This window comes from Corvus cornix, chromosome 12, assembly GCF_000738735.6.
Source record: "Corvus cornix cornix isolate S_Up_H32 chromosome 12, ASM73873v5, whole genome shotgun sequence".
In the NCBI taxonomy this organism is placed as follows: Eukaryota; Metazoa; Chordata; class Aves; order Passeriformes; family Corvidae; genus Corvus; species Corvus cornix.
This window is the reverse complement of record NC_046342.1, coordinates 9,325,221-9,349,164: the sequence shown is the minus strand read 5'-3', so window position 1 is coordinate 9,349,164 and position 23,944 is coordinate 9,325,221. Positions and strand designations below refer to the sequence as shown.

General features: G+C 37.5%; 1 protein-coding gene across 2 annotated transcripts in view; it reads left to right on the top strand.

Moving 5' to 3' along the window:
- EEFSEC (eukaryotic elongation factor, selenocysteine-tRNA specific) overlaps positions 1-23,944 on the top strand; it is a 133,039-nt gene that overhangs the window by 5,002 nt on the left and 104,093 nt on the right. The window contains exon 1 of one of the 2 annotated variants that reach the window (XM_010390082.4): positions 8,356-8,497. The exons of the other annotated variant lie outside the window; for it this stretch is intronic. The gene's annotated coding sequence lies outside the window, so the exon portion shown is untranslated. Of the gene's footprint in view, positions 1-8,355; positions 8,498-23,944 lie in introns of those variants that run through there. 2 annotated transcript variants of the gene reach the window in all.

Genomic DNA, 23,944 nt, shown 5'->3' with positions numbered 1-23,944 from the left:
CCCCACCTTTTATCACAGATTACTTGTTTTGCTGAGTTTGTTGTAAGCTTTTAAGAGGATTTGTAAACTCGGGGTTACCTTTGCATTACTGCAGTGAAAACATACTTCTGTTGATGTGAGCTTTTGTTTGTTGAGGCCTTTGTGAAGATGTGACAGTTCTTGTTTTTTTCTAGGTGAGTGAGCGAGTAGAGTTTTATAGTTGTATATGTGGATGACTTGCTGTTGAGTGCAGATGTTGAATGAAGAGAAACCTCTGGAGGGAAGAGTGTCTTGTGTTTAGTGGCTGTCATTCTGGTCAGAACAGTCACTGTAGAGGCTTGAGATCTTTGGCTGCCAGCTTGAAGTGAGAGTAACATAATAATGAACCCTGTTCTGGTGGAAAAAATTAAAACAACATACAACTCTTGGGTAGTGTAATTTCGATTCACAAACCTTGATGTAGTGGTTGATGTTATGGAAGTACTCACAGGTCAAGAGACTTCAGCTAGCACTAGTGTGAGTGTTTCCTAAAATGTATTAGACTCCTTGGGGTCATGGTGCTTGTGAATTGCTGACACTGCTTTGTATTAAAATTTCAAATAAACTTATTTCTGTAAATGAAATTGAAACTGTCTTTTTTTTCTAATCACTAGAATTTGGCTGGTGCCTGATAGTTGCCTGACAACACAAAGGAGTATTTTTATTGACATTTTAAAATGAAAGCCACCTTTTTTTTTTTTTTTTAATTAAGGAGCTATGCGTGCAGAAAGGCAACCAGTATAAAAATTTTGTTGCATGGTCTCCACAACCTCCGAAGTGGAACTTTGTCTCCTGGATGTTGCAGTGCACAAGAGGGCAGTGTTTGCTTACAATGTAGGATCTTAGGGATAAGTACTCAGGGTAACAGGTCAGCATGGGGGGAGTGACCTCGCTGTGAATCGAAACAGAATTAAGTAGAAGATTTGGAACACAACTCTGGCTTAATTTTCTCGTTCTTAAAGAAAACATCCTCTGAGTTTTAAGGAAGGTTAGTCTTATTTCATCTATAATTTGGGTAGTGGTTTTTATACCTTAAGCAATAAAAACGTATGGGGTGTTGTTTTAAATGTGACATGAGACACAGGTAACAGGGGAAAAAAACCAACTAGTTTGATGTGGGAACCATGGAATTTAGTGTACACAGTTCCTTTATTTCCTTCCCCATTTCCCCATGTCTTTTAATAACTGGGCAAAAGCAAGCTAGTTGTGCTAAATCTGCTTTGAACCACTTCTGTGTGAAATAGGATTTGTTGTGTGAGATTGGGTAGAATGAAACTTGGTACCAGGGTACTTTGAAATAAGGTCTTGTGGAATTTTTATCTGTCTATATCATAACTTTAATGGTTCTAACTTTCTGTGTATTGCATTGCTTCTCCTTTCTGTGGGTTTTGTGAGTGGTGTGACAGTGGGACTGCTGCTATTATTTCTGTTCTATGCCCTTGTCTGCAATTTTGACTTGAAGCTGATTTCCCTGTTAAAGTTACACATGTTCAACAACTTCCTAAACTTACACAATAACTCTTAGGTAATATTAGAGACCAAAGCAGGAGGAGTCTTCTGTTCATTTTCTGGGTCAAAAAGTTTACAAGGAGCAAAAGACCCATTGTCTCCTGATATCAGAAGTTGTAGTGAATAATCACATTCTCTTCTGCTTCTTCTTAGAATTCTGTCAGAAATGTACTGGTTTCTGTGTTCGGTTTAAAAAGTAAAAATAATTGTGCATTTCTTGTTTGGAAGGTGTGATTTATAATGGAATTCTCAACTTAAGTGTAGATTTTAACCAGGAGAGGTTTTATTTTTTGAATGTTAAATTGTGCCTTACTATTATATGACAATTTTTCTACAAAGCCTCTGAGTGGTTGTGTTTGTTTGCTTGTATACAACAAAATTATCCTGATTGACACTTTGACACAAAACCATGACAGCTTCTCAGGAAAACTTAATAACCAAGCACTGTAATGGTGCTGTTCAAGTCTGTTTGATCATTTTTCCTACTGGTTTAAAAACAGAATTTCTTTGTTCCATCATACTGTGTGCAAGCATTCATTGAATAACCACGTTTCATTTCACTTTTGCTTCATGTTTGTTCTTGCTTTAACTTACTTTGTAAGCTGTTTGGAAGAGTGGGGAAGCTTTGTTAATCAATTTTTAGATGTTTTAAAATATCAGCTAATGTAGTGAAGTATTTTAAATAACTGCATAAAATCTAGAACAACTTACTGTAAAATATGAAGCATGTTTATAGTTAAAATTACCCTTGTCAAAATAAATTCAAAGCACATTTTTCAAAGTAGCATTTTTACTGATGATGGATATGCTTGCTTGCTAAATAGTCCAATTTAGCAATTCAGTGGTCTGCTAATCGACAAACCAGCCTTATAAGGTTCTACTGTATTTGTTCTTCATCTTGATTTAGAAGTTGTCTTCAATTAGTAGATGCTAAATAGAAGCTGAATATGTTGCTTATGTATAAACCCATTTTTAATAGCTAGTTAGCTTGATGGAGCCATGAACTGAATTTCCTTAATATATTTATTTGGTTTTTTTGTACTAGAAATAATAATACATATTTTTGTGTGGCTGTTGTAAAGTACTATTTATGAAAACCCCTAGAAAAACAAAATGCAGATAGAAAAATCGAGGTTATAATTGTGAAGCAGATGCGCAATAGATCTCACTAAGTGAGCAAACCAAACCTGCACACTGTCATTGCTACAGCCCATTAAGTGTAGTAAAAAGTTGATTTTCCTTGTGGTAGTGAGTCATTTTCTGCCTGGGAACCCTAAGGTTGGCCTGGCAAGCTGAAGAGCAAGGACAGATGTTCTGCAGTGGTGATTTCCAGCTGGGTTCTTGAACACATTGTTTTCCGTGGTTCCCAGCTCATAATGGGGTAGAGCTGAATGAGAGCTTCAGTGAAGAGACTTAAAGAGCTCATACGATAGCTGGGATTGTGGAGATACTGGGCATTCTGTGAGAAAATATTCCATGTGCTATCTGTAAAATTCAGATTAGGTAGCTGTTCTGAAGTGCTTCCTTTAAACTGTTTGTTTCCAGAAAGTGTTGCAGGCTAAGTAAATACTAATAATTCTTATTTCCCATCTCCTTATCAATTATTTTACCAAAATGTTCTTGCACAATTTATCTAATCTCTTCAAGTGAACATGAAATGGTTAGTGTTGGCTTCCAAATTGAATTACAATCTTGCTTTCAAGTTTAAGATGATTAATCCTACATTAGATTGTAATTATCAGCATTACCAGCACTAGGGGTAGTTGGGACCAGACAAACAATAATAAATATATCTATATCTATATATAAATGTTTAATGTAACAGCAGAGGGAATTGGTGAATAGTAGAAGGAGAGGAAATGGAATAGAGAGGGTAGCTTAAATAAAAATGAATAAATTGTATTCAGGAGCATCTTGGAGGTAAAGGATGATAAGGGGGAATAAAAATTGAGGTTTGAATTTTGAGATTTATAGAAGTTGATCTGGGTAAGAATCCAGGCTCGCTCACCTCAGGTTCCAGAGGAGAGATGATTCATTTGGGCTTATGGTTTTGTTGAGAAACTCCTTTTTTACTTCATGTTATAGAAGAATGATGATGACTCTTTTGTCCACTGCAGAACTGTTCTTTTCTGCAGTACTGGAAAAATGAATTTAATACAGTTGCCTGTAGCACTTTCTTGTCTTTTATGCTTACATTTTCCTTTGTTTTCTGTCTTATTTGGGATGCAGTGTATGATTGGCATATGAGAGTAGCTAGTATTCTTGGATCTCAGGAGCTCTTTTTAATTTTTAAACTTTGCCTTAATTTTTTTCAGCCAAGTTTTACCTGTCTTGCTTCCATTAAATGCACTGTAGAGCAGGTGAACATACTTTAGATATGATTCTCCTGTATATGTAAAATTTGAAGTGGTCTTTAAGAACCTGTTGGGTAAAGAAAAGCTATAGAAGTGTTTGAGAGTTGTTGATAGAACTATCCTATCATATTAATAAGGATAGGCATGGGAAATGGGCTTTTTTTGTCATAGATGTTTATTCATGCTTACATCGACTTCACTTATATTAAAAATAAGCCTTCCAGCAGTAATACTTTGGGGAAGAAAGTTTTCCAAAGTATGCAAAAACTGCATTTCAGAGAGAAAAACAAAATCGTAGCTTTCTTTTTTAGGATCAAGAAGAGGGGGAGGGAAACTGGTTTCCTTGTATTTGACTGTGCTGTTGGATGGAAGACAAAGCTCAGTCTCTCTTGCTGACTAATGTCATCATCAAGGCATTTTTTTCTCCCACAGAGCAATTTTGTCTCCATTGAGACCCCCACAGCCATTGGCAAGACCATGGCCTGAGATTAAATCTCACGCTTGGGTGAAATTCTAATGACTGTAATTGTTTCCTCTTTTTAAGTCTGTGGTCCCTTCATCAAAGAGTGGTGCGGAAATTATGCATTTATGTTGTAGAAAGAGAGGTCATGATTACCTGAACCTGTGGTTGACTTGGGGCGATTCTGTGTCGTGTTCTGGCAGTGCTTATCCACGCTGACATTCCAGTGTGTGAAATGATTTAGAGTGTGGCGTAGAGTGCACGTGCAAAGTACGGCTGTGGCACAGCTTGCTCCTTGCTGGCTCTGGGCTGTTGCCATCAGGTGAGCGCGGCAGCAGCAGCGGCTCTTGAGTGTTGGTCACCTGCTAACAGGAGAGAAGAAGTAGTAAATGTGGGCTGAGGGAGGTTTCTGTGAATGATCTCTTGCAAAAGGCTTGGGACCCATCAGCAAGTGTTATTCTTAACCCTCACAGTGCTTATTGGAGGTGTTCAGCATCTTGAAGGATGGCACCAGTGTGGGTGGTGCTGGTTGTGGAGGAACGTAAGCATAGATTTGAAAAGAATTACAGACAACTTTGTGGAGGTAGATTGCCCCCATCCTGTAAAATCTGAATGTACGTGTGCAGCAGCGTTGCTGTGTGATGGAATGATTCAGATAAGTATTTTGTGGTGTTTGGCTTTATTGTGCAGTTCTGTATGTACAGAATTTTGGGACTGTACTGTCCCCTAACTCTGAAGATTTATGAAAAAGAAGATGAACTGTGTGTTAAGTAGAAAACATTTTGAGTTTGTACTCTAATTTAGGAAGTGTCCTTTAAAGACATCAGAAGAACTGACCAAGACACATTTCATCAGAAAATACGGAAAATGGTTCAAATAGTACCTAATTTTAGGTGTCTGGGTTGCATTCATAGACTAAAGAAATTCCAAAGCATTGTCATTCTTAAAAGCATTCAGCAGTAGAGTCTTTCCCTGATCTCTGAAATGATGAGTGTTCAGTTTAGAGTATTAAAAAGTCTATCAACAAAAAGCAACCAAGTGTCAGCAGTGCTGTTCACTTAAGGGACTAGCTGTGGGCATTTGAAACTGAAACCTGGCCCCTGTCTGGCTATATTATGACTTCAAATAATATGATAATATGCCTAATTAAAAAATTCCTTAAAGCCTGAAAAGCAAGGTTTTTCACTGAAATGATACCTGTTTGTTTCTATATTTATAAATAAAGCAAATAATTAAAAAATGGAAATAATTGTTAATATTTGTTCTTGTGTATGGCTAAAAATTCGAAAGTCACAAGTTAGGCACCCTGACAACTTTTTTTAAGGAAGTAATTTTATTCTTTGGATTTGCTTGCTGTGTGATAGGTTTTCACCCTGTGGGAGGGGCCATCATGTGTATTTTTTTCTCTGAGTGGATTTTTCACCTGATGAACAACTGAGATTCTCCCATTATTTCAAGTGCTGTGACAAAGTTGTGGTGCTGGTGGTGTTTGCCCATGTGTTTGTAGTTGAGCTCTTTCCTTTCTCTCTCTGGTGTGTATTGCTATATCCAGCAATGATGGTTTTTTATGTCTAAAATTGGTGTTGAACTGGAGTCTCTTGTGGGAAGCAATTCACCTGTCTGTGGTGCTGCACAGAGCTTTTAGGGGAAATTTAAAAAAAAAGTGTATTTGATTAAATTGAACTGTACCAAGCTTTGTGTAGAAAAAATAATTTTCTGCTTAAAGGAACAAAAGAGTTTTGAACTGAAGCTAAATTGTGTTTAAAAAAATCCCAAAAAACCAAAACAAGTGACTGAAAATTCAGTCTTTACAGAAAGTTTGTCTCAGATGTGTTTTCATTACTGAACTGTCTTCACTAACAAATTACATGGAGGCGGATGTTTGGGAGTACTTTCATCGTATGTCCCTAAATGTGCTTGCTTTTATTTTTAAACTTTATTTACAGTATAAAATAGTTGATTATTCTAGTAATAGCCAACACTGCTTTTGTGGGGTTTAATGCTTTCTTTTTTGGCTTGTTGAGGCCAAACAAAGCAAAGTGAAGATAAATTTAGCTGTCTGTTTCTTTACTTACCCTGCACCAAGAAACCAGTGAGCCCTAAACTTACTGTGTAGAAAATGCTGGTTTTTTTAAGATTTGCACTCAAATTAATGCAGTGGATGAAAGTTATTTTGGTCACTGTACTTTGTTCTTTTTCCTTTGCATTGTAAAGAATGTATTTATTTTTTTCCCATTAAGAAAATGGTGGAGTGAAGCTAGGAAGAGAACAGATCACATAGAAAGTGATGTCAGGTTTATGGAATGTTTTGTTATGTTCTTGCATATAATTGAGTCAATCCTAGGTAAAACAAGAAATGACTAATGTGAAATTTAAATTAGTTGACAGTATCCTTTCAAGGCTTGTGTACTGTTTTATATTTTTTTGCAGTAACTTATGAGCTCCTGTAAGAACAGTTGGAACAAAATAGTTACAAGAGTGTTTGAGGTGATAGTGTTTAATATTTATTTTAGTAGTGTATGATAGTTTCACTTTGTGTTGGAGAGCTAACAATTTTGTAGCATCTCAAGTGTACTTGTATTTACTGTTGTTGTTGGATGCTGAAAATTTTCAGGATGACACGATGAAATCATCAAAATGCACTCATTTTGAGGATGTTAGTCCATTTAGAAGCTTTATGTGAAAGAGTTACACTTTTGTCCCAGTTCCCCTTTATGCACTGTTTGTTCGGAAGTGGGATAAGTAAGTTCTGTGAATGAAAAATCTGTTTCTGCTAAGAGGATGCTAAAGTGGAGTCTGATGTTCTCTAGCAGTAACAAATTAATTTCTGGGTCAGAAGCACTGTACAGTATAGATGCAGTAAAAGCAGCCAAAGTGAGCGCAGCTGCAAGAGGCCATTTATGAGAACTTGTCATGAGAGTAGAGTTCTGTGGTTAAGTCATGATGGAAATATGGGAAGCTCGGGCATAGTCTATCGGTGGCAAATGTGATTTTGTAATAGGCCAGCAAAATATCCAGCCAGTTTTTCAAAATTAAATACATTCTGGAAAATATGTTTTTCTGCTAAGTGGTAACAATAATTGTAAAATACTTCAAATGCATGAGTTGTAATCTCTTTTTCTGTTAGCTGTGATCACCTAAAAAAATTGAGCTTTAATCACCAAGGCTGTATTCTTTCTTGGTGATTTCAGCATTTCATTAAGGAGTGATTAGTACTCTTCAATTATGCATTCATTTATCTTAGTGATGCATTTACAGTTAGAGATAGTGTTGGTTTATTGAATTTGGCTGATGCCAAGCAGTTTCAGCAGATTTTTTTTCTTGCCATGTAAGAACACGAAAGAAAGTAGTAGAGAGGGCTTTATAGCCTTGGCATCATTTTAAATGATAATCTATTCTGATTTTTATGAAAAAAAGAAAAAAAACAAGGCTTGATTTTGGGATTTTTGTTTATTTGGTTTTTTTTTTGTTGTTTTCTTTTTCACACCGCTTTGGACTTCTAGAATTCCTTTCTGAAGTCCATCTGCAAAGGCTTTGTCTGCTGAACATCAATGGTTCATGGTGTGCCTCTTTCAGGTATGGGGGAATAAGCTCTGTAGCAGGCTACTCTGGAAGCTTGTACTTGGAATAGATTTTTCTCTATGTTCATAAGCTGGCAGTTCCAGATATGAGTTAAAAGATCTTATTTACCTAAAGGGATGTCAAGGAAGAAGGAGAAGAGGAGGGACAACGTAGTGTGAAATGGGATTGAAAACCAATTTCTTGATGTTTATATGGTGTCCTTCCCTGTATGAATAAGAGGGAGAAGAAAAGGATCTCGACTTTCAAAAACTGCCCTTGTTTGTTTTGTATCATAACTGGGGTTAAATTGAAGTGGGCACTGTTGGGCTGAGAGTTACGGTGGTTTGTGGCAGGGGGAGTTGGGTTGCTGATTACCCACATTGCTTCACTTCTGTTTGTTTCATGTTTTCTGTTTACATGTTTTAAAGTTATCTGATCGGTTTGCTTCCAGATTTAACAGTATCCAAGCCTGAGTTCCAGCTTATTAACAGAGCTGCAGTGAAATAGGCTTCTCTGCCTGCCCAGTGCTTCTGCAGAGGGAAGAGATTGTTGCTGCTCTCTTGGGACTGAAAACTTCAAAGCTTTCATTTTGCTGGTAAAGCCCTTCCTAAAACTTGTGTACTTTGAGATGTTGTGATTCAATTTTCCATGGACCAACAGAATCTAGGTCCCAGAGACAGGCAAATCTTCTCATTGTACGCTGAATTCTTGTTTTTCTGAGTAACAGGAAGCATGAGGTATGCTTAAAACATGGGAACTACGGATGAGAAAACTGTTTTAAAGCCCGTTTTCCCCTCTTGTAGTGTCTCAGGTCACTCCCCAGGCCCAATGTATACCTTGCTTTTAACAGGACCCTTGAAGTAAAAAGCATGTAAATGGATGCTGTTATTACTTTATTAAGGGAAGAAAAAAATTAAGTATCCATTTCTATGACTATTTGATTTTTTTTCTTCTGTGTATACCAGTCATTAGACTATTTCATTTTATGTACCTACATACCTTTTTCCCTCTTCATATGCTTTATTTCAATGTTATATTTTTGCAAAATGGCAAGATAATTTTTTCCTCAAAAGCAAATTAACTATGACATTTTAAGCATAATTAATAAAAATAATTTATTGGAAGTACTTTAAGGAAATCTTCTAACAAAATTTAATTTAAGTCTACAGTAAATTGTCAGTAAGAATATACTTAATAAAGTTCCATTGTATTTCTCTTCCGTTACTATTATACGATTCTTCAACAGCAGTTGTCTCCATCATTTGATGTGAAGGCCAAACTGGTTAGATAACAAATGAAGTATATTTATTTAAGTTCATTTGAAATTAAATTCTCATTCTGAGTTTTCCATCCCTTGTTCTGTAATTCTAGTTCTTACTGTCGGGAAGTTCAATTTAGAATCTATTGTGCTCTCTGAGTCTACAAGATATGAATGGGAAACAAGACCTAACAAAATGTGAAAAGCAATAATGAAAAATACAAAAAAGGCTCGTACAAGGCAAAAGTATCCCGGAAGGGGTTTTGTAGAAGAGGGGAGTGTGTAATCTTTAAATATTCTTTGTATACTTTGATATACTTTTGATCCTGTTTTGTATTCATGCTTAGAAATTTTTCTCTCAGTCACAGAGGTTAGATTGGCAAGGGCAGATGACATTACTGGACTTCTGGGCACTTCTTTTCTAGAACCCCATCCAAGCTAGAGAGTGATGGCTCAGTGCCTGCACTTGCTGCTCTTTGGATTTTTGCTGGGACTGGTGTTCTCTTGAAATGTGCAGTTAAATGCAAATTTACTGTTACAGCTTTGGAGTAGCAGCAGTAGTGCTTTGCGCTCCATGTTATTTTCTTGTTTATCCAGGATTCTTGCTTGTTGCTTATTTCCAGTGAATAACTTGAGCAGTGCCAGCATTCCTGAGAGCTGGTCATATGAGCCTGGCAGAGCAATGTGTATTCTGAGCAGACTTTGTTTTCTGTAGGCTTTCTTCCCACTTCCCTGGGGATGCTGTCAGCTTTTGTTTTAGCTTGAAAATTTAAATTTCGATTTGTGAGAAAAAAGTGGTTTTTAATCATCAAATGAAACAGGAGGGTGGGTGTAGGATGCAGAACTGGGAGACCTGCTGTACTTCGCTTATGATGATCCTCCTTTGTCACAGTTCTGTTCTCTTTGAAGGTTTTGAACTTGAGTGATGTTTTGTTTAACCCACAGGTGTTAGTGCTCACAAACTTAGCTTACACAAACTGCCACTACTGCTTGTAAAATGCTTGTAGCTTTGTGTCAACACTTGTATTTTATTCAGTTGTTCACTCATCCCAGAGAAAATGCTGGAAGGACTTGCTCTGAATTATACTGAAATATCTATGATTAGATAATCATGTTCTGGTTTATATAGTGTTTGAGCTGTCTTATGAAATTTCTGCGTAGGGTTGTGCTGAACAACTTCGCTTTTGGATATTCTTCAAAATATGTAATTGAAGACTTTTTTCCTTTATTTATGAGGGCTTTTGGAGATAAAGGGCCTGGTTTTCTATGTTGATGGTTTCTAATGTTCACGTCACAAAGATCTATGCTTTTCTAAGTATAAAACTTGAAGCAATAACATAACATGGTTGTGTCACAGATTAAAATACTTTCATTATTTTAGGGAGCAATGGCTCTAAATTTAGTCTGTGAGCTTTCTAAACCTAGGGCCTTGTTTTGTGTTTATCTGTGAAGTGCCATGCACACTTGCAGCATTGTAGAAGTACCAGTTCAGTGCCCAGCTGGGTGTTCTAAATCCATGTAGCCTTGTAGGAATGAACTCAGTAAGGGAGACTGCAGGATTAAGGTCCAAACCAATATGAAGTCAGACCAGGTCTGTATTTTGCTCCTTGGCTGTAAAACTTCATTCACATGAATATCTAATTTTAAACAATAAAGTATATAATTCAAAGCACTTAAAATATTTATTTTTAAACTAATACTTTACCAGTGAAATTTGGAATATCTTTATGGCACTCACTCTGCTGTAAAATTTTTTTTAAGAAGTCATCTGGCTATAAATCTTGATAACTTAGATTTTTCACCTTGCCTCCTATTAGTACTTTGGAAAACATTTACTCAGGCATTGCTACTGTCTCTTATCTCTGTGTGGTTATAGATCATTAAATTCCAGCCCCTCTTAACACAGTATAAATTCTAATCTTGGCAAGTATTGTGCCTAGTTTTATTTAGTAATTAAACTTTGTACAGCTTTCCTCCTTTACGGTGAGCATCACCTTTTATATTTTAGTGGAGTTTTATTAATTATATGGAGAATGTAATAATGTGAACCACAAATGCCATACACCCTGCAATTTCTGGAGTGCTTTGTGGTGTTGGCAATTTAGATAGCATATCCACATGATATAGTTTGTTTTGTCCTGAGGTACTGGGATGGGAGATTTACATGGCTGTTGACCCCTTAGGACTGCTCTGAAATGAGGTGTGTATCTTGTGCAATCCTAGTCAGCAAAAATTTAAATAAAAATAAATACACTGTCAGAAGCCCTTGTGCTGCCCTGGCAGGAGGTATGAAATAGTACCATGTGCTTGATAATGGCCTCCTCGGAGAAGGGTCTCTGGCACAATGTGATGTGACTTAGTGGAATGACAAACTATGCAAAATGCTTGCTATTGTCATGTTTAGGTAGTGAATTGTTAGGCAGGGCCTGATGTCTGCCATGGACTGAAGGCCAGAGAATTAAATACAAAATAAATCTTTAATGAAATTTGAGTGGTGAATCCAATTTATCTTTTAAGACAAACAGAAGTTACAGCCTTTGTGCACAAACACTGAAAACTCAGAGTGAACTGAGAAGAAACTAACAGATCACTGCTTTGACTTTGGTTTTCAAGTGGTGAGTTTGTGGTGATTTTTGCATTTAAAACTTCCCTTGGTAGTTCAGTATAAAGTCTTAAAACCTTAGCCAGAACAATTTAATGGTAGCATTAACTCTTCAGCTACCCTTACGCTGAAATTTGTAAATTAGCAAAGCACCTAATACTTAGCGTGGGCAAGTCAGGATAACTGTCTGCTGCCTAGAATGTGTCCAGAAAAATTAGTTTTCCAAAGTATTGCTGGTTACTGTGGCCCTAATTATCTGTGCACACTGCACAGAATGAAAATAATCTATTTCTCAGAACTGGCATGTTTAATATGTTTGGGAGTGATTTGTTTGATATTTCTTTCTGCATGCTGTACTGCTGCACCGGTGTAGTAATGTGGGTGCTTGAAATTAAAGCTTGACATAGAAACTGAGATTGTTTGCAGGGTGTCTTTCTTGAGAACAACCTTACTTTTTCTACATGAATCTGTTTTTCATCCTTGATCCCAATACTGTTCTTGTAAAGATTATAATTGTTGTCGGTGTTTGGAGATCGTGAAGGTTTGGAAGTTAGAGTGTTAGTGTTATAGAAGTCTCACAGAATTTTGGATCATGACGTTGAATTAATTTCCCAGTTCGCATGTGTATGGAGTTGTATGTTGAAATATATGACACAAGAAGTAACATAATTGTTCTCTCTTTGTGTTTCTGTTTGGTTATGTTCTGCAGCAGGAATACAAACACAACTTTTTTCTTCATTACTGTCACAGAAATCAAGAAACTTGCATCAAAATTGGGGTTCACTGTGCTCCAATGTACAGAAGACTCTAAGGCAAAATGTAATATAGTCCTGATAACTTGAGGTAGTTGTCTTCCAACTTCCCACTAGGTAGTAGTAACTCTTCTACTTGTTCTACATTGACCTGTTTAAGAGAAGCAAAGCTGTGGTTGAGTGTATGAAAGAGATATATGTAAGAGATTTTAACTGAAATAGGCATGTTTATTGCTGTTAGTTGTAGGGGACTGTACCCTCTCCTCCAGTGTCCAGATCAGTGTCCAGATCCAGTGTCTTCTTTGTTCCTTGTTACCCCGTCCATTTGATTCTCAGTTGTTGTGAGATTTGCCCTTTCTTGATTGACAAATTTTCTAACTCCCTCCATAGCATTCTGTCAATGCAGGTGATGACTTGGTTTTGTAGCCATGGTGTCACTCTGCAGCTGGGCACCACGTCTGTTTTGGGCAAGCTGTCCTGACTCCTGGTCGGAGCTGGGGCTCTCTTTGAGAGGAACTTCTTGACCCTTTGTACTTTGTACAGTATGCGCCTCGCAGGCGGACTCTGGAGCCGTTGTCTGGAATGCGTGTCTAACGCATTCCACTCGGACCTCAGTTCCATTCCATAATGTTAGCTTTAATTGGCTGGTTCTAAACTTTCATGTACAATTTGGTTGTACACGGTAAATTACCACCCTCTTTGCCTTTTCCTAGGAGCACGAAAGTAGAATCCAGGCTCTGCTTTCCTGTGCTGCCTTTTGGTATTGCCCTTGAGCTCTTTTAGGGACAGCACTGGTGGGTAGTCTTTTTCAGAGGACAGGCTTATTTTCTGGTGGTTTCTTTTTTTTACCTCTAATCTTCCAAAGACTGTACCTTTTAAACATTGTGTTGTATTTTTGAACTGAATTCTGCATTTGAAAGTTTAAAAAGAATTAATACTTCTAGCCCAAAGAAGTATCTCCAGTTTAGTAACTGTTGCCTAACTCTTAGTGTGGCTAGATAGCCAGTGTGTTCTCCAAGTGATTTTTCTTTTCTTTTAAATATTCCTATATTTTAATTTTAGTTACTTTGTTCGAGTGCATGAGAACTTCAGGGCAACATCAGTGGTATAACCAAGGCTGGTCTTTACTATGTAAGAATGCCTTTGTAGGTGCTTCTGAAGTGTCAGAATGTGTAGTGTGGGCAGAATGAGAGTCTGTTATTATACAGGTTTCATCTAGGCTTAAATGCTTGATCAGAGCATCAGCAAAAGCTATTTTTGAGAAAGAGGGGTAGTTGAGTTACATGAGGAAAAAAATTTGCAGTGCTGCATACAAAACAAATTTTGCAGTTCAAGCTCAAAACAGTGATGAGTCTCTTGTTCATACTTGGTATGAATGAGGTAAAACAAAGCCTGCCTTTATCCCCCACATCAGGCTTATGAGCTCATGTTTCGGCTTTTCCCTTCCCCTCCCTTTCTGACATGGACTCTGTCTTTTTTTTTTTTTTCTTTGCTAAACAGACAGTAACTCTCCACAATATTTTTAATCTCAACAAGACATCCAGTGGCTGATGATGCAAAAGTGTTGCATCAACAAAGAGGGGATGATAGCTGGAGCATTCCAGGTCTGACATTTTTGGCTGAGGAGCTGTGTATTTGTGGCCACTGATTTCTCCCGGCACAGCATGCTTGCTTTGGGCAGGAGAGTACTTTTCACTGACTCCTGTTGTGTGCCTCCCTGCTCCTTATTTTAGGCTTCCCCAAGAAGTTATGACTGGGAGTTTCATGGTTTTAGATGAAAGAGCCTGTTGTCTTGTTGAATTATCTCCTTTCTGTCTATATTTAAAGCAAAGTTGGCAGGTAAAAAAAATGCAGTAAAACAAAAGCTCTCTTATGGTAACATCTGAGGCTAGATTAGAATAAAACTGAAAGAATGATTTAATATTTTTTGTTTACGTATGTTTGTTGAGGCTGCTTGTTTACCTGTGGTTCATTGGCACCCAGCAGTGGAACTGTCCTCATTGCATTGACCTTAAGATGGGTTCCTGGGCACTGGTGGGATCTAACCCGAAAAAATTTTTCCACTGAAATAGATCATGATAAGTATTAGATTATTTGGATTAGAAAAATTAGTATTATGGAATTTAAAAATAATACACATTTATAATCATCGATACTGAATAGCCATGTAGTGTGCAAGTGCTTGTACTCCTAAATTTTTGAGAGAAAAATTACTTTAAAACCTAAAAGAAATATTTGCAATTTTTTCATGCTGTAGTGCAATATTTTAAACTAATGGCATTTTTTATTGACTGAAGTGAACCCAGCTCATGAAACTTTTCATTCACTAAAAGTATTGCTGATGCTTTTAAAAAGTAAGGACTTAAGAACTTCCTCATGACAGCTAAACTTCTTGAAACCATATAAAAATCTGCTTATACCATAATTCAGCCTTGCAGCACTGGTTTTATTGTGTGAAGAACCTATCAGAATTAGATTTATAAGCTCGTTGTTCCCTAGATGTGCCTGTTTGTTATGTACGACTGTTCTTGTTCATAGTCTGTGTTCCTTCACAGCATAAAACCTTCAGCCATCTCTGCAGCTGTGCCTTACACTGTTTCCATCAGGTAATACTTCCAGTCATGAAGTTTTCCCCAATTTAATAAAGGTAAGGTGGGATAATTTGTTGTTTGCTACCTAAAAGCATCGTTAACCATTGCAAGAGGGGAAATTAGGGCATGGGTTTGGTGGTTTTTTTTTTGTGTTTTTTTTTTTTTTGCAAATCTTATTTTTGATGCAAAGGCAGTTCTGTCGCCAGCCAGTCCAGCATGCGGAGACTCTCCCCCCTGCCATAAAACAATGAGCACATTCAGGCACAACTCGTGTTTTCAGTTATTAAAAAACGGAGCCGTCTGTCTCTGCCTGTGACTTTAATCTTTAAGCCTTTATTCCCTGTACCCCACCCCCTCTTTCTTTCCCCAACCTTTTGTTTGTGAAGTGCAGAGCTACAGGATATGTGGGCCTGGAGTTTCTGAATGTATTGTACATTCCCCTGGCAATTACAGATGTTTATAACCCTGACTGATGTTATTTCAGTATTGTGGAGGGTGAAGAGAAAATTAAAGAATGCGTTTTTCATTGCCCCTAGCAATCTTCAATTTTATTTTGTTTTTGAGGACAGCAGAGAAGGAAAAAAAAAAAAGCAAAATGTAAACTGTTAATTTAAAAAAAAAAATAAAAAATCTTGTTTCACATTCTCAGATGAAGCACATCTGAGACCTGTGCAGGAATATTCCCATACTCTACCATAACTCTTCTGTTAGGACAGTGTGTTGCATACAGTGTTGTAAAAAGCATAATAGGACTGGATTTTAATACAAAACAAGCTCCTTTAGTGCAGGGTGCAAGACATTTGCTTACTTTATTTCAAAGACAGAGACAAGGTAGCTTAGGGCTTGCAACAATTTAAGAGCAGAATCACATAATTTTTTTTCAGCTTGGTATGGAACACTTTATTTTTTTTGCAGAATAAAGATTTAGAATCTGATGAATTGGAGTTTTACTTGTGGACTTGATGACTTGGTGACAGAATTGTTTAAGAAAATTTATTTTTGTCAGTCTTGTAGAAACGTGCTCTTGATCTGTATAAGGTTTTAAATCAATTTATTACTGGTGGTGGTTGAGGTATCTAAAGCTGCAGGTGCACTACAAGATTAATGTCCTTGAATTGACAAAGGGGTGGAGAGAAGAGAATCCTGTAGCAAATCTCTGATCAAGGTGATAACTTGTGTGTTTCTTGGGGATTCCAGTGCATTTCATGATTTTCAGAGTAGTTGGCCTAAAACATTGAATTTAAGTAGAGAAAAGTTTATTGGAGTCAAGAATTTCAAGGTGGTTCAGCAGTATCTCTCAGGTACAACTTTCATATCTATACTCGTTTTCAGCTGCATGCAAACTGCTGTTTATAGGTTTTGGAAGTTTGGAGTTGCATATCTAAATGTATATTCAGGTCTGTCTACCTGTGTGATGGTCCTTATCTCCAATGACTGCTGCATGGAACTTTTCCTTAGACTGATCTTTCAAAGATACAGCAGAAGAGTGAACAAGAATTTACAGTGAGATATCCTTTGGCTAGGCAGGACTTGAAGAAGTTAACACAAAGATAGCAAAAAAGTCTCCTTGACATCTAATATTAAACTGATTAAAACATGCTTGAAGAAATTCTAACAGATGTTCCAAGATGTTTGTAATTCAGTAATTCTCCAAAGCACCCAGAGGGAGGCAATAGATGCCCTGTAGTAACAGTTCTCCAGTCCTCTGGGAAGGAAAAAAATGAACTTGTTGGTCATTAAGCATAGCACATTCTTTTTATCCTGAGATAATCAAGTACTGAAGTTGTGTATTGCTTGTGTAAGGATTTCTGAGATGTGCTGGTTCTCTTTGTGTTACAACATGGGGGCATGGATGTGATCGAATCCTAGATATCCTAATGGAAAGATACCATCTTGTACAAATGTTAAAAGAGCTTGAAAAGTTGAAGAGCTGAGTGTGAAATAGTACTGATAGAGGGTAGAATTTATAGAAATGTTGTAGTTATTGTTCATGAGTCTGGTTTTGCCCCCTCGGAGTCCAGTACGGGGCCTGTATGCTATAGTAGATTCAAATATGGACAGAAATATGAACAGATTGGTTAGGAAACATTTCAGTTGGTCTGTTCTTGGAAATCAGTGTGTTAAATTGTCTGAAAAGCTAATACAGGAGTTCACTTACTGAAACAGCTCACTGCTTTGAAGGAAAATACGTACACTGGTGGCTGTTTATGTGCATCTCTCCCTGAAACCATCTTGGAAAATATATAGAGTTATTCCAGTAATTTTTGTACTGCTTTTCTCTTTCCGGTATGAACCTGATTTTGTGTGACTTGTCATTTGTAGTAAAAGGCATACTGGTATAGGCTGCTGTCGGCTCTGGCCTGAGGATCCTGTAGTATCAGGGAGGTAGCAGGAATTCCCATGGTTGTAGGTACTACAGAGGCTTTCACTCGATATTTGTCTCCACACTCCAGTTAGTGGAGAAACCTCAGGTGCAGCATTCTTGAAGCTGGGAATAGTCTGTTTCTGTGTAGTGTGAACTGAGTAATGAGAGATGGAGCAGAAGGCTCCACATGTGTGGAAGTCGATCAGAACTGGGGATGGGCTCATGTCCTCATTGGTGCAGGTTCAGTGCCTTTGCAGTTCTTCCAGAGGTTTGATTCTTTTTATACCTCTAAGCCACTGTTTTCTCTTTCAGGTCTTGGAAATAGCTTCAAAGATAGTGTCTGTAATCTTTGAAAGATGCAAAGGACAGAATGGTCATACTTGGAGTTATATTTTTTGCAATGTATTTAACATTATCACATGCAAGTATAATTACTTTTTTTTCTTGAAACTTGGCAGGAGATCTTGTAGAGAGCAAACATAAAGCTGATATGGGTCAAGACTATAAAAAGGATATTTTTTTTTGTTCTTGGTCCTCTGACCTGTTTGCTTTTCAGTGTTTATAGTAAAGACTTTATGGACCATCAGGGACCATTTATGGTCACTATATAAGGCCCAAGTGTAATGTTACCTTACGTTTAACTCTTCAGAGCAGTGCAAAAACACACGTGGCATTGATACCAAAACAAAATACCTCTGAATAACAAGTCTGAAACTTGACCTAATCACTCATTAGGCTCCTAGGAAAGCTTACTAGAACCCTGAGCACACAGTATCGTCTGAGGAGGTCAAAGCAGGGTTTTACAAGTATCCATTTTTTTCTACTTTGCACCTTTTCTCCTGAAGCATGAATGTCAAGTGTTGATTTATTACACAACTTACTGTCACATTGTTTCAGAAACCTTGTTTTATGAACTAAAAAACTCCAGCCAGAAGGAGCAGGGCACTTCATTGCAAATTTCTAAGTTTGGGTTTGATATGAGTTGGTGGAATTACAGGTGCCATTTTTGTATGAGATTGGGAACCTAGAAACTTGACATGACTGTTTCTTGTTGAAATAGTTTATAACCTGAATTCCAAAATACGAAACTGAACTTTTTTCCTTTTTTCTGCTAGGTGTAATATAGGCAGGTAGTGCAAAAAAAAAAAAAAAACCAAACAAAAAACCCCTGGACAAACCAGGTTTACAACATGGATAGTAATAACTCAGTTGGTTTCTTCTGTGCTTTCTTTTGCTTTCAAGTGTATGAAATTTTTTTTTTTTTTTCACTATATGCCCCTGATTGTACTTCAAGGCTGATGAGCTGTATAGTGACATTCAGTCTAAAATGCTAAGTAACTGCACTGTAGTTTTGTGCAGTATCCTAAACATTTAACTTCTCAGCTTTTACTGGTGTCTGTATTTGCATATACATATATATGAATGACACTTTAAAAAGTTAATGTTTGCTAACTAATTCACAATTTATGCACTTTTGACTTCAAGCCAAGAAAGAAATTAATGCAGCTGAAATACCATGGTGTTGTGTAATTCAGCAAATGCTACCTTTTTTTGTAGCAGTGATCTGTGTCTACTCAGAATGATTGTTGCTCTTCCAAGATATGTAGGCTTTCTTGAATTGTACCATAGTTAATGTTTTCAACATTAAAAGAAGTAGAGGTCTGTTTTGGACTCTGTCCAGTTTGTGCCCTGTCAATATAGAAATTCAGATCTAGTAATAGGTAATATTACAGAAAAGGACTTTTGTGCATATGGAAGAAGGATGACGTCTTCTCTCATATGGTACTTTACCTCCATTTTTACACATGCTATGTATTACATGGCACTTCTTGTTACAAGGCAAGGATTGTTTGCTTTGCTCTCCCCTCATTGTCTATAGGATTTTCATTTGGGGTGATTTTCTGGTTTTCAACAGAAATACTTATTTGAAGAACAGGAATTTAAATGCCAGACCCTAGTAGTCACTCATGTGGTTTGTTACCTTTTCTTTGGAAATAGTCAAAATGAATGTTTTATAGGGACAAACAAGAAAGTCAGTGATGGAATAAAGTGTCCCTTTCTTTAAGTTTCATCTTAATACTCCTTACACGGGATAAAATCATAAATGTTTTATTAAAAAATGAAGTTTCATCTAGCTGGATGTAGCTTTAAAAATCTTAATGTATAAAGCTGTATTTTTATTTGTCTAAAGACAGATGCTATTTAGCAGCACTAAGTTTAAATTGTGCTACTTAAAATTACATAATTGATTGTGCTCTTTTATTGGAGGTGTTTTATTTCCCATCTTTCACTCAATTTCATTTGTGTTTGTCACTGTGTGCTGTTAACATGGATTTTTTCTTTGTAAGTGAAGTTGTATGTGAAGGACCTGAGTGCATTTGTCTTGTTTCCTTTTTTGAAGCTACCTCAAGATTCCTTCTCCAGAAAGTGACCAGATCAAAACGCAGGATTTTATTTCAATATTACGTTGGATATAGGTCAAGTCTAGTACTTTGCCTTTTTTTGCTGCTTCTGAACGTAAAACAATTTTGCATTGAACAGCATATAATGACTGTATCTTTTCAGAATTTTCTGAAGTAATAGCACTAGTTTTGTGTATATACACATGTACTTGAGTTTCTTTCAGTTCTTCCTAACAATATGTGGACTGTTTATTCAGCCTTAAGTTTCTCTGTAGTTCCTCAGGCTGCTGTTCAATGAACCTCTTGGCCTCCAGCAGCATCCTGTCCCTAGAAACAGGAGGTTTGCTTTGCTTTTTCCCATTTTCTCTTGGCAGCTCTTGGCTCTTTGGTCCTGCTGCCTCCCTTGTGCCAGCTCTGGCTCTCCCTGCAGCAGCTGGGCCACCTCGCCAGTCTCAGGGAGAGCTCTCCGCTGTGGCTGGATTGAACCGACTGGTCTGAGCTTCAACTTTGCCTTTCATCAGACCCTCCATGAACTGTGGGAGGCCTAAATAAACACAGTGCTGGGGAAGCAAAGCTGGGAGCAGGAACTTCCCAGCTCAAGGAGCTGCAGCCTCCATGACCAGGTGCCAGAGCCTTTTCACTGCTTCAGTGACAATTGCTTCTAGATCGCTGCCTATGTACAGGTAGTGATGTAGATCAGCACAGTAACAAAATAGTGTTTGATTGCCCTGGCTTGAAACCACATGGGGAAAAATGCCTTTTTCCCTTGCATGTTTTGTCTTTACCATGGAAGTGAAGGATATTAGTTGCGGCCTTTCCTTGGCTGTAGAAGGATGTATCCTTAGCAGTGGCCATTACTTGTGCTGCTCCAGCTTATGCTCAGGCTGGGAGGAGGTGAGGTGTACTTGGCTTCCATTTGTGTTGGGGAGAGGGGAGGACAAGTGTAGGAAATTAATTTGTTACCTTAATTAAAAAGGTTCATAGCAATCTCTCTTTAGTAGTGAATTTCTATTTGGAAGTCTTTGGAGGGAGGTTTCTCTATAATTTTAGTTTTTTTACAAAATTATGTGTAAATTTAATGTGTGTTTAACCAGTGAATCTAGTCAGATTGCAATAAGGGCATCCAGTATTTGTCTTAAGAATAGTGTCTCTTCCATAAGTGGTGGAAACTACCAAGGTGTTCAGACATTTCTCAGGCTTGTGCTTTTGGCCTTCCTCTGAAGAGGCTGAAGACAGCATGGGATTCCTTACATTCTGTAAATCCTTGCAAAGGATCTCTTGATAACCTTCTTTCTTCCTGTGTTGTACTGCATTTTTTGAGAGCGTTTTCACTTTAAGGTTTGTTTGTGATTTTTTTTCTCAATAACTCATCCATTTAATATAAGCTTAATCCTGTGTACAGTATTGCAATAGCTTGACCAGCATATAATAAATTATTGGAAGATATTCCTCAGTCTTTCTTAGCATGACCTTCATAGAGGCTTTATCAGCTTTGTTCATGCTACTTCAGCATGATCAAGCTTATTGACATACTCAATCATTACAGGCATTTCCTCCCTTTGAAGAACACAGACTTGTTTCTGACACGTAGTTAGAACTTATTCAAACAAGATAGATCCTTGGATGACTTGACAAAGGATATGGTAGAGGCATTCGTGCCTTTGTCCTCTTCAGAACAATATGGCACACTGTTTCTTCTGGCAGATGAAGTATAAAGTATATTCAAGGGGATTCTTGTATGATGTCTTTTGCAAAAGAACCTTTTATTTCCTATTAGCAGTTATCACCTACTACTTGTAGTTGAGTTGAATTCACGTATACAGATAAATAACTGTAATAGATGGGTTATTTGACATACAAGAAATGGACTTCTTACAATTATGCCCTTATGGCCACGCTTCTTTCCCTTTCCAGCTCTCAGTTACAGACCAACCATAGTGGCTGGTTTTCATCTGAAGAGAATTCATGCAATGACATAATGCTTCTATTTTTAAGCTTTATTGTGCACTCAGAAGTGTTGTGGGTTGCCAGTCTGATGCTTTCTATCAGAGATGTTACAAGGGATCCTGAGTTTGAGGCTGCACAGCTCCCTGTTTGTGCTCTGAGCTGCTGATGGCTGCTTCGGAAATGATGGTGGGATGCTTGAACTCCATGAGTTCCTTTTCTTTTCAAAGTGTTTCCTAACAGGAGTTGTATCGGTTTTGATCCATGATTTGCATTCCTTTACAGAAGGTGTCTTCATGTGTAATTAATGTAAATTCATGTAAAACCCCAGTTGAGTGCATGCCTCTCCCTGCCTCACACCTCCTATTTCTGTTTGAATTTTGGGAGATTCCACATCCTGTAAAACATCTTCCTTATTCATCACAGTGCCTCCCTTCTTAAGGTAACTAGCAAAATCCTGTGTGACTTGTAACATCTCCCGGGGTGTAACTGTATATGGAAACAGGGAATAATTTAGTTGTTTCTGAATAAAGTTTCTTAACAAAAAAAAGGCGGGGGGAGGGGGCTGGGAAAGGGGAAGCTGGATACTCACTGCATGATATAGACAATATTTCCTGAGACAGGAGATACTAACCTCAAAGAACTCAAAATAAAACATTGATTTCATTTTTTTCTTTTTTTTTTTTTTGAAAGTGGAATAGTGGAGGTAAAAATGGTAGAATAGTTGGTCTTTTTATCCCGTGTGCAGATGAAATTGATTAAACCTTAAAAACTCGCCTCAGTCCACCCGGTTTATTAATTGAAGAATTTCCTCTTTCCCAGAATGGGAAGTGCACATTAAAACAGAGCTTTGCCCCTGAGTAGCAATGATACTTGAGAACGGTACATTTTCAACAATCCTATTTTCTCTTCTGCACTCGAGGAAATCCTAACATGGTAAAAAGCATATTTAAAAAAAAAAAAAGTATGTTTAAGGAAGTCCTCTTTCATTTCCTTGTAGAGCATGAAATCAAATTATAGCTCATGGCCCACAATTATTTTATTTTTACATTTCAAATTCCATTTTCTGCTTCCTTTTGCTGCCTGTGAACAAGAGTTGCACTGTTTGTGCAAAGTCAGCTAAAAAGATTACCACAAACAGGACAGGACACAGTAGCTTAAAGGAGCCACCAGTCAGAATCTGTGCCTGTGTTCCATGTTTGTGTGGCATGCAAAACCTCCCCTTTGTTCACACAGGGACCTGATCCCCTCTTCTTCCCTCCATTCACCAGGTTTTACCTTTTGAAGCCAAATCAGCTTTATATTGATGTATTATGGGGAATCTAATGCAATACTTTAGTTATGCTTGCCAAAATAATACAACTTAAAAATGCTCTCCTATTCTTGATCTACATTTGGTAAAGACAAAACAACTGAGATTCTGCCTATTTGTTGAAAATGCCTTTTGGGGTGGGCTTTTCAGTAAGGAATTGGTAGCTAATTTAGTGCTTGGAGATTATAACTGGATGGTTCTGAAAATGGGCTCAGTGCATGTATAATAAAATAGCGATATGTTTTTGGAGCTGATAAACTAATACATGAGGCTGAAGTGTTTGGGGGTTTGTTTGTTTGTTTTCCTAGATCTAATAATGTCCTCTTTTTCTGAATTAGTGTTAATGTTATATTTTGCTGTAGGGTCACAGCTCAGTCTGGGAGTTGGTGTATAAAGTTTACAAGCATGCAACAGGCTGCACGAATGGAAGGTGCTCTGAGTTCATGTAACACACAGAACCACAGCAGCCTCTGTGATTGAGGTTGAAGGAGGTTTGTTATTTAAGGTGTAATGTTCTGTTCCAGAATAAAGCATTGCAGTTACAGTGCTCTACTGTTCTGGAAAATGTGTCTGATGTGTTGGGTACTCCCATGGTGTTTCCCTGTGAACGCTGGTGTAAGAGCTGGTTTTTACTAATTGTGTGTGACACTAAACACATTTATGAGGAGTGAATTTGATGGAGGGGATGAAGGTCTGCAGCCTTGTTGCCTAGAACTCTGGGTAGGCCTTTTTTCCTGTTTCAGCAAAGGTTTGAAGAGATATTATATTAAATAATGCAAATGTAGAGAATGCAGTGAATTTTCTCCTAAAGACTAA